Source organism: Sus scrofa, chromosome X (assembly GCF_000003025.6).
Source record: "Sus scrofa isolate TJ Tabasco breed Duroc chromosome X, Sscrofa11.1, whole genome shotgun sequence".
NCBI classification, from domain to species: domain Eukaryota; kingdom Metazoa; phylum Chordata; class Mammalia; order Artiodactyla; family Suidae; genus Sus; species Sus scrofa.
In genome coordinates, this window is record NC_010461.5 from 70,610,886 (window position 1) to 70,623,128 (window position 12,243).

Sequence of the window (12,243 nt, forward strand, 5' to 3'; positions counted from 1 at the left end):
AAAGTCCTTCACCTCTGAGTGACAGTTTGGCTCTTCCCTACAATGATAGTGGTAGCAGCTGAATTGCAGTTATGACACAAAGTTTATTTCAGCTTTTGGCTTTTAACCCAGAGAGTGAAGTTAGCATTCTTCCTACATAGCTGAATCCAGAGAGGACTCTAGAACTCTAAACATGAGACATGAACTTCAGGCATCCTCCTAAACCTAGTTGCAGCTCAACAATCTAAAATCTATTGGTCACTCTGGTATACAAAATTATGCCTCCTCTCCCAGGGACGTCCACACCCTAATCCCTGGAACCTATACAACTTATTGAATTATATGTTAAAAGGAATTTTGCGGATATGATTAAGGTATGGACCTTAAAATAGGGAGATTATCCTGGATTATCTGAGCAGGCCCAAGGCAATCACATGAGCCTTTAAATGTGGACGAGAAAGGCAGAAGAGTCAGAGACTTGATGGAAAAAGAGACAGGTGAGATTTATAATGCTATTGCTGGCTTTAAAGATGGAGGGTAGATGCAATGAGCTAAGGAATGCTAATGGTCTCAAGAAGCTGGGAATGGTCCTTGGCTGATAGCCAGCTAGGAAAGGAAACCTTCAGTTCTACAACTGCAGGGAATTAAATTCTAAACAACCTGAATAAGTAAGGAAACCAATTCTACTCTAGAACCTCTTGAAAGGAAAGCAAACCTCCCAAAACCTTGATTTTACTGTGTTAGATCCATGTCAGACTTCTGACCTACTGAACTGTAAGATAATAAATGAGTGTAACATGAGTCACCAAATTTGTCGTAATTTGTTTTGACAGCAATAGAAAATCAGTATAGTTGCTATTGCTCTTATGGGTAGTCATTAGTCCAAATCTCTTTGTTTATGGCTCAGGAACACTCACTATATGACAGTATTCAATAGAACTTTCCCAGACTCCCTCTGTTTTCTTCATAGTTATAAAAAAAAAAGAAAAATCTCCATTTGGCTGAGTTAACCAAGGCTGTTGTATTCTTTCCCAGATATTAGCAAAGACTCCAGTTATATGGAGAAAATCATACATAATAAATGGTTTAGAAGAGAAGAGATGGATTCTATACTACTGTAGTTACACAGAAGCTCCACAACCAGTTGTGTATCACTGTATTTCAATCTTAAGATGAAAGCCTTAAAATTCTATCACATTTAACTCCTCTGGGAAAAAAATAAAGTCAAGAAATGAAAGGAAAAGAAGCTTTTAATGGACACTAAAATAGAGCTCAGTTTGACAGTTCAATAGTCATGTCACAGTCACCTTACTTTAATAGGTAAAGTTTTTGCTCAAACCATTAAAATAACTCCAAATATATACCACACAATATTAAAGTTCACAAGTAACTTGGCTTCATGCTGCAGACTATTTTAAATAAGTGAAAAACTTGAGAGTTTGGTAAAAATCATTAAAGTACATGAAGTTGACATGTCGAAAAAGGTAAGTGCATTTTTATTAAGGAAATGACATTCAGTCACAGTAAATGCTAACTGTCAAGCAAGCAAATGTAAGAAATTGGTTAAGGCACAAATATAGCTATTGTTCAGTTGTATGCCAACAGTTTTAATCTTTCCAACCCACAGGGAAAGAGATTTAAGTCAATGACAAGAGCTGTGAAAACCATTTCTGGGGAATAACGTATTTTCATAGTCTTAATGCAAAGTTAAAGTTTTCATCCTAGATATTTTTTTCTAGCTTCAACCTGTCACTTATGCGGTAAATAGATATTTTCATGAAAATATAAAGTGATAACATTTCTCACTGGCAATATTTCTATCCATCCTTTATTTGAACAGGGGTAATTTTAATATAACCTGTGTTTCCAAGGCCACACCAGGCCAGAGATAAAAATAACAGAATTTATACAACACAACAACAACAATGTCAATAAATAATAGATACTTCTCTGGTCCCCTTATTACCCTGTCCTTCCCCTCCCTACATGGGCACTCTAGCCTATTAGCCAAATAAAGCTGTGGCACTGTAGAGAGTATCTCACTTGTGACATGTCCTCTTGGTTTGCTTGTGGCCAACATCATTTTTCTTCTTTCCTGGTCAGGCTTCCTCTGAGAATATCTCTGTCACTGATGAGAATATAAGGGAAGTTCTGTCACTGATGCCCAATGAAGACATGTTTGCTGTTGCTCCCTACTATTGGGTAGAGCTAAATAGGACCAGACTGGGGCCATAGGAAAGAAAGGGATCACAGAGGATTCTAAGAAGCTGACTGTAATATAAGCCTTACCCTAATTCTTCGACTTTTTTTCCAATCAAAATGCCTCTAAAGACAGAAAAAGGAAAAAAAAATACACTTTAATGCGGTCTGCCAAAGTTCACATTTCTTTAAAATCTTCAACAATGTATAACAATTTTACACTTTACCCCATTATAAATGTGTATCTTTTAATACAAACTAATGTTTTCAACCACTCGCAATCAAGTAAAGGTGATGGCCTGGGATAATAGAAGAAATATAAGAATTTTTATAAAGGAATAAAATCAGTTTTTTTTTTAGGTTTTTAAATTGTCCCATTAAGTTCCAAGGTTGTGGGGGAAGAAGTTAACAAGAAGACTTCTTTTTGTCATATTTTTTATCATTTGAGGGACCATAATGATACCAGAATGGTATAAGGGAGATGAAATTCCATTCCCTGGTTACAACCTGAAATTAGTTTAGCCAAATATGTAGTTAAAGGGGACAAAGTCCTCCACAAAACCACTTTCAATTTCTGCAATTCTGGGGGTTCCACTCTCAGGTTCAAAATAAGGTGGAAGGATACACAGAATTCACTGAAAATTGTCATACTCATAAATTATTATAGGTAAAGGCTATGGGTTAAAATTAGCCAAATGAAGAGACACATTGGGCAGAGTCCAGGAGGGGTCCAAATGAGAAGCTTATAAGGGCCTCTCCCATACACACGTATATACAAAGGGAAACTCACCCAAGCCTCTAATGTCCAGATTTTATTGGGGCTTGATCTCATACAGTCCAAGAACTGATCTTTAGTCTCTAGTCCCTCTGGAGGCTGGACTATTATCCTCAGTCATCAGTTTCTTTGGAGGTCCAAACTGAGACTACGTGGCCCAAGGCCTCTATCATAAGTCATAAGTCACAGTAGTAAACTCTTTGGTAGCCATAGGCCATGCGCAAACAAAGACAATCCTATCCTGCAGGATACTTCAGGAAACTGGAGATCACCTCCCAGTAACCAAGGGCAAGTCAGACCCCTCTTTGGGAAAGGTTCACTCTTCACACACCCTAACAATTTTTTTACCATTTAGATAAACTACTGGTACAAAACATATTTCTCAGATATAATCTTATAATAAATGAAGTTCTGTAAGTCGAAACTGTTCAGTTCTTCAATATCAATAATGAAAAGGGCTTCAATTTCCTTTTTATAGAAGAATCTCTAAAGAGTACTTAAAGAAAACCCTAGAATCCAAAGGAATGTATAAAGTAAAACATTACACTCGAGACTTTCAAAATGCTATTCAATACAAACTATAAAATCATATTTTCATTATTTGATGAAAATCCTTATACATGCTAGTGGTATTGCAATTTTGATTAGTTTCTCAGGTAGTGTCCTCACCACATTCCTTTCCAGTACTTATAAAATGTAAATTATTTATGAGAGGACAGATCCAAGGCAAATGAGAAAAGAAACAGGGAAACAATAATAAGCCACCTTGTTTTGTTTGTTTGTTTGTTTTTGTTTCATTGTTTTGTTTTTTGTCTTTTTGCTTTTTCTAGGGCCACTCCCATGGCATATGGAGGTTCCCAGGCTTGGGGTTGAATTGGAGCTGTAGCCGCCAGCCTACACCATAGCCACAGCAATGCCAGATCCAAGCCACATCTGCAACCTACACCACAGCCCATGGCAACGCCAGATCCTTAACCCACTGAGCGAGGCCAGGTATCAAACCTGCAACCTCATGGTTCCTAGTCGGATTCGTTAACCACTGCGCCATGACGGGAACTCCGAAGCCACCTTGTTTATAGAAGATTCAGACAACAGTGTAGCAGAAGATTTTGACTTTGGAGATCATCATTTGATTCTGTCTGCATCACTGTTCTGTAAAGGTCTGTGTGAGGTGTGAAGCTGAGATAATGCTCCTATGATTTAGGTGTTTTCCTCCTTAAACTGTATCTTTTTCCTCTATGAATAAGCCCTGGATTATATATAAAAATGTCAAGATTTATAATGATATTCTTGCCTTCTCATACTCTTCCCTGCTCAACAGTTCTTAAATATTCTTTACATACTGAGAAAAATTAGGGAAAAGCTAAATGATCTGCTCCATAGATAACTGCTGGGCTATCCTTATTTATTATGCTAATTAGGTAGTCTCATTTGGGGTAGATTGGTAGCAGTTATCCAGGCTGGGAACCTATACCAACCTGGGCCAAAAAAGAAGTGGTTAACAGAATTCAAAGAGTCATGTGGAAAGGGCCTCTTGACAGGAGCTGTGACCTTTGGACTAGCGCCACAACTAACCCACAAGGACCTGCTTAGCTAAAGGAATAAATATCTTTACCATCCTCTGGATAGCATACTGTGCCAGCTAGAAACAAGACTGTAAGGGAGCTGGGTTCTGTTATCCAAATAGATGAGCCTTGTGGCCAAAGAACAATGTAGAGAAAAGTAGAGGGTGGAGCCAGAAAGGCAAATATATAGTTCTGAGAACCAAGCCTTGGGACAGTCCAATGCTTAGAAGTCTAGTAAAACTAGGATGGACGAGCAAAGGAGACTGAGAAGGAATAGCCAATGGCTAGCAAGAAAACCAAGGGAGTGTGATATCCCAGAGCCAAAGAAAAGTGTTCTAAATTGTAGGGATGTAAGATATTCAACTGTATCACATAATGATGGCTCAAAAATACAAGGACTGAAAACTGGGTACTGAATGAGTTTGGCAAGGTAGATGACACTAGTAACTTTGGAAAGAGAAGTGCAAAAATAAATGAAAACTACTCAAATGAGAACAAACAGAGGCTATTTATTCAGAGCTATCAATGGCAACTCAATCAGCCACTATCACCTGCACTTTTCAGATACTCAAAAGCTCACAGAAGAGTTAGAAAGCTTTATAATGGGGGAAAAAAGGAGAGGATTCAGTATTGTTTTGGTTGGACATTGTGAGCATGGGGAAGGTAGAGGTGGGCTAGCTATAAGAGAACCATCTTACATGGTTGGTTTGATGATCATATTTGGCTTTCTCTGGTTGGTCTAAGTTGGAAAAAAGAGACATAAATTAGGGAAGCTGGCAGTCATTGACCAAGTCCTAACACATTTGGGCCAACTGCCGCAAAAGTTATGGTTTGGCTATCTAGACTGGCTACAGAAGTTGTGAGTTGGAGTTCTATTTTTCAAAAATGATGTGGCTACTGTCTATTTGTACAGTCAGTTTCTTGGGAGTTTCAGTGGAGTACTGCAGGCAAAGGAATAATTCCAGTGGTGAACCAGTGAGGGTACAGTCAGAAAACAATTATTCTAAGTATTTCAAATAAAGAAAATTTAATATAGGAGACTGGTAATAGATAAGCTATGAAAACTAATGGAGGACAGTAAGGCAACATAAAGATTAGCAATGAGAGGCAGGTACTCCCACCCCTAGAACTGAAGGAATAATAGAAGGCAGTGTATTACCAGAGCCCAGACACCAGTCTAATCCAGCAGGGGCTAAAACCACTACAGGAACTGCCTAGGGCCAAAGAAGGAAGCACTGTGTGGTGGAAACTAGAGCTATGAGGGAACACAGCTAGAGGACACTGATACTGGAAAGGCTGTCTGAGAAAAGGAAAGCGGAGGGAAAATATAGTTTCTCCTATCCGCTCACCTTCCCATTAATGTTTCTCACTGGCTAACTCCAGTGAGAAGCAAGCTGACAGGGATCCTGGAGAATACAGCTTACAGGTGTTAGTCCCCAGGTAGTTTACACCAGAGTGGGGAAAGGGTGAAAAATAAGAGTACAAACAGGCGTATTACTGATCTAAATGGGTTCAAAAGAAAATGGGGCACCTCTGAAAAAGTTGGTTTGTTAGGACTAATCCTCCTGCTATGATCACTTAAAACTGCTAGATGAACTTTTTTCAAAATTAAATAAAGTCCTATCAACAGAGAAGGAAACTGCCAGATCTGGGGAAGAGCCAGAGTTTAGAGATAAAGGCAGAGTACAAGCAAAACAAAGGTGCTTTTGTTCTGAGGGAATTTATCAAAACAGGAAAATGTATAAGGCCTTGAGGGCAAGGTGAACAAGAATCAAGGCTCAATGCCACTTAGAGCCTGCTGAAGGACACTGGTCTGTTTTAAGTTTTTCATTTTAAACAAAGCTATACAACTCTAAAAAATACACTAAAAACCACTGACTTGTACACTTTAAATTTGGTGAACTTTATGGTAGGTAATTTATATCTCATAAAGCTGTTAGAAAAATAACAAGAGTTATAAGTGATATCATATGGTATTTGTCTTTGTCTTTCTGGCTCATTTCACTCAGTATGAGATTCTCTAGTTCCATCCATGTTGCTGCAAAGGGCATGATGTCATCCTTTTTTTTTTTGGCTGAGTAGTATTCCATTGTGTATATATACCACATCTTCCGAATCCAATCATCTGTCGATGGACATTTGGGTTGTTTCCATGTCCTGGCTATTGTGAATAGTGCTGCAATGAACATGCGGGTGCACGTGTCTCTTTTAAGTAGAGTTTTGTCCGGATAGATGCCCAAGAGTGGGATTGCAGGGTCATATGGAAGTTCTATGTATAGATTTCTAAGGTATCTCCAAACTGTTCTCCATAGTGGCTGTACCAGTTGACATTCCCACCAGCAGTGCAGGAGGGTTCCCTTTTCTCCACAGCCCCTCCAGCACTTGTTATTTGTGGATTTATTAATGATGGCCATTCTGACTGGTGTGAGGTGGTATCTCATGGTAGTTTTGATTTGCATTTCTCTTATAATCAGCGATGTTGAGCATTTTTTCATGTGTTTTCTGGCCATCTGTATATCTTCTTTGGAGAAATGTCTATTCAGGTCTTTTGCCCATTTTTCCATTGATTGATTGGTTTTTTTGCTGTTGAGTTGTATAAGTTGCTTATATATTCTAGAGATTAAGCCCTTGTCGGTTGCATCATTTGAAACTGTTTTCTCCCATTCTGGAAGTTGTCTTTTGGTTTTCTTTTGGGTTTCCTTTGCTGTGCAAAAGCTTTTCAGTTTGATGAGGTCCCATGGGTTTATTTTTGCTCTAATTTCTATTGCTTTGGGAGACTGACCTGAGAAAATATTCATGATGTTGATGTCAGAGAGTGTTTTGCCTATGTTTTCTTCTAGGAGTTTGATGGTGTCCTGTCGTATATTTAAGTCTTTCAGCCATTTGGAGTTTATTTTTGTGCATGGTGTGAGGGTGTGTTCTAGTTTCATTGCTTTGCATGCAGCTGTCCAGGTTTCCCAGCAATGCTTGCTGAATAGACTTTCCTTTTCCCATTTTATGTTCTTGCCTCCCTTGTCAAAGATTAATTGACCCTAGGTGTCAGGGTTAATTTCCGGATTCTCTATTCTGTTCCATTGGTCTGTCTGTCTGTTTTGATACCAGTACCACACTGTTTTGACGACTGTGGCTTTGCAGTATTTCTTGAAGTCTGGGAGAGTTATGCCTCCTGCTTGGTTTTTGTTTCTCAGGATTGCTTTGGCGATTCTGGGTCTTTTGTTGTTCCATATAAATGTTTGGAATCTAATATCCAGCACAAATGAACATCTCCTCAGAAGAGAAAATCATGGACTTGGAGAAGAGACTTGTGGTTGCCTGATGGGAGGGGGAGGGAGTGGGAGGGATTGGGAGCCTGGGCTTATCAGACACAACCTGGAATAGATTTACAAGGAGATCCCGCTGAATAGCATTGAGAACTCTGTATAGATACTCATGTTGCAACAGAAGAAATGGTGGGGGAAAAACTGTAATTGTAATGTATACATGTAAGGATAACCTGACCCCCTTGCTGTACAGTGGGAAAATAAAATAAATAAATAAATAAATAAATAAATAAATGAAAAGAAAAATAACAAGAGTGACAAAAAGATATTTTATGATGAAAAATTGAGAAAATTTACCACTAATATATCCTCAGGAAAGGATATTCTAAAGCATGCATTCCAAAACAGGAGGGTAATCACAGATGGAAAGTCTAAACAAATAAAATGCTAAATGCGTAGGTAAATCTTAACAGATACTTACTCTATAAAACAGTGACATCAATAATCTTGATGACTTTTGAAGTAATAAATAAATAAATAAATAAATAAATAAGATAGAATAGGAGTTCCCGTCGTGGCGCAGTGGTTAACGAATCCGACTAGGAACCATGAGGTTGCGGGTTCGGTCCCTGCCCTTGCTCAGTGGGTTAACAATCCGGCGTTGCCGTGAACTGTGGTGTAGGTTGCAGACGCGGCTCGGATCCCGCGTTGCTGTGGCTCTGGCGTAGGCCGGTGGCTACAGCTCCAATTCAACCCCTAGCCTGGGACCCTCCATATGCCGCGGGAGCGGCCCAAGAAATAGCAACAACAACAACAACAACAACAAAAGACAAAAAGACAAAAAAAAAAAAGATAGAATAAAATTCATGGCACAAAAGGGAATGACAGACTTCCCTGGTGGCCTAGTGCTTAAGGATCTGGCATTGTAACTGCTGTGGCTCATTGTCACTGCTGTGGAGAAGGTTCAATCCCTGACTCAGGAACTTCTGCATAATCCTGGCCAGGGAATTTCTGCATGCCATGGGGCATGGGGAAAAAAAAAAAAGGTAACGAACAAAGGATGATAAAGGAAGGATCCAGAGTTTAGCAACAGCTGGCATTTGTTATCATCAATAGAGCTGCAAGTGCAGAGAAGGAAATAGTGTTGCCAGAGCCCAAGGAAAGTTAAACTTGGAAGAAGCTTGTCAGTGAGGCTTGTGGCCACTGGGAGACAAGGCTTCTGCCAAAAACTAAGCGCTGAAACAAGAAAGCTATAGGACAGAAGGAACAATAAATCTTAGCTGTTTAAATTCCAAGCCCTTGCTTATGCCTCCCCCTGGACAAACCCAAAGGAATAGGAACATCAAAAGGCACAAAAAAAGAATGAAAAGGAAAGCCAGAGTAGAAAGAAAAATTTCCAACAGGTTTAACCAGCAAAGAAGTAATATTCTGAATATATAAAGAACTGAAAAATCAGTAGGAAAAAGGCAGACAATCTGAGAAAAAAATTGACATAATCAAGCACTTCACAGAAGAGAAAATCCAAAATAGAAATAATTTACACATGAAAAAGTGCTCAATTTTATCAGTAAGTTTGGAACTTCTGGAACTTTGTCAGTAATTTTGGAAATAATATTATATGCCTACAAGATTGGCAAAAATTAAAATTAAAATCCTGGGAATATCAAAGGTTAGCAAAAATATAGAGCCATAGGAATTTTCATACACTGCTAGTGAAAATGAAAAGTGACAAAATAACTTTGAAAATTGTTAGGCAATGTCTAGTGAACTTGACTCTCTCTCTCTCTCTCTTCTATATATATATATATATACTCTATAACCCAACAATTTCAATACTAGGTATTTACCCTCAAACTTATGTACATATGCACCTAGATAAATGCACAAAAATGTGCACTGCAACATTGTCTGTAATATGTCCCAAATGGAAATAATACAAATATCCATCAATAGTAGCACAGGTAAATAAACTAATAATTAATGGAATATTCTACAGCTTCATAACATTATAAATGAATGAACTACATCTATACATAATAGCACAAATGAAACTTATAGATATTGACTGAAAGAGGCAAGTCACAAAATAATATAGGGTATAATTCCATTCTTTTAAAGTTCTAAAAGTACTGATCAAATTAAATAATGGTATATGGTTTAGTGATGCATAGATAAGTAATAATGCATTAAAAAGAAACATGGAAATGATTTTTAGGTTCTCCATTTACTCAGTATTTATTAAATACCTACTGTATGCTGTATAACCCAGTTATAATAATTGCCTTTAAGGGGCTTACAATAATCAGAGATGGCCATCTAGACACAAATTTATTAAGAGCTTATTATGTGACACCATATATGCTTTAGAAAAATGAAATGAATAGGAACTGAATATAGAGTTTTGTATAATAACCAAGACATTATTTTTTTACCGTGTTCAATTTTATCCAGTTAATGCAAGTGAACAAATGTAGTTTCATTATTTTTATTTGTTTTAAGATCTATCATCCACTATCTCATCAATTAGTAATAAATCTCTAGACATGGCCAGAACCCAAGATCTTACAACATTCAGTCTCTCCAATTAAACATCAATTTCTCATTTATTCATTCAATATTCACTGACATTCATTACATGTAAAGGCCTGGAGTTGACACAAAGGTATAAGCTATTCCTTCTCAAAAATGATCTCAATTCAATGGGAATACATTTAAAAAGTAGACAATACAATCTAATGTGATAAATGTGTGAAGAATGATCACAATAGGTTACTACAGGTGCAGTTAGGAAGGAGTGATTATTCGGTATCCTGAGAGGTCAAGCAAAGGTTTTCTGGAAAATATGATACATGAACTAAATTTAAGGAGATGAGTAGAATGCAAACCAATGAAAGTAATGAGGTGGGGCATAAGGATACTACGGGCAGTATAAAAATCACGTGTAAAGATTATATGGAGCAGTACGGCATGTTCTAGAATTTAAAATGGTATGGAAAGACTAGAGATTAGGGTGCAGTGGATTGAGTGGTCAGCAGTAAAGTTGTTGGTGACATAGACAAGGACAGATCATGAAAATCCTTGCCTACCAATGAAAATTAACTTTCAAACATACTTCAAAAACTTATTTTCATATGAAAGAAGGGTACACACAGAAAAGGAAGGAGCCAGGGTATCTTCCCATGACAGTGAACAAAAAATTTTAAAGAAAATTCCAAAAGATGAGACTTCCACTAGCATGAACCAAAGGAGTGTGGATGTCAAGGGGCTATATCTGTAACTTGCACCGATGGTATTGCATTTGTCTTTCTATTTGAAGTGAGTGAATATGTATGTGCTACAGCAGTCATGCTGAAGAGTAAGTGAAGGAGATTGAGGAACACTTCCCTCTAGACTCCATCTTAATCAGAGAGAATAAAGATTTGTTAGATCAGCTCTATAAATACTGAAGGAATCCAAAAATGTGGTTTTTCAACAATGAGGAAGGGAATCAGAACCTAATTTAAGCATCTAGAGAGAAGGATGACATATTAAGAGGCATGTAGTTAAGAATAAAGTCTTAGAGGCACATAGTCAAGTATAAAGCTGCTCACAGACAAGCTATTTCCAAACCTCCCTGGGAAGAGCAGCATCCTTTGATATATAGACAATTGTGAGGAGATTAAACGGGATTCCAAATAAAAACTAAGGTAGACAGTCTAGGAACTTGATACAAGAAGATGGAGAGAAAAAAAAATGAAGAAAACTGCAACCCTGAACATTATTCTGACAACAAAAATTGAGCAGTGATTTGAAAGTGAGATTTCATAAGTCTGAATTTGCTTTATACGATTTTTCATGATTTATTTCCCTCCCCATCCATTATCTCACCAACATTTAAGCATATTTTTGTCGAATAAAATGAAAAAATATACACCAGTAGTGGTAATCTTCACCAAAAAATTATGAGCACATTCGTTTAAGGTTTTTCTTACATAAAGTATCTTCAGATTCATAATTACCTGTCAGTTTTTCTCTGCCTCCTGCTTTGGTTATAGAACAAATTTTTTTCTTTCTGTGGGCTATTGTAGAGCAACTGAATTTGAATAAGACCTCTGTACCCTGCCCAATGGAAAAATATTTAGATAGCATGATTTCAATAAGGCAGCATCAACGATGCTTTGTATAACAAAGACATCTATTACAGTGTCTTCAAAACTAGAAATCATCCCTCTAGGAATATTTCAATGAAGAGGTAAATTTCAGATACTGGAACACTGTATCTTCTTGTCTCTCAACAATTAGCTCTGATTCCTTTTAGGAGAGAACAAACCTTTGTGAATCACACTCCCTGAATGCACATAACAGGCTAGTGAACTCTCATTGTCTCCATAAACCCCTTCCCCTCAAAGTTGCTTACAGACTTCCTCTGGTGGCGTCAAGGTTTAGACTCATTAAAGTTGAGATGATCTGCCTGGAGGTGCTGAAA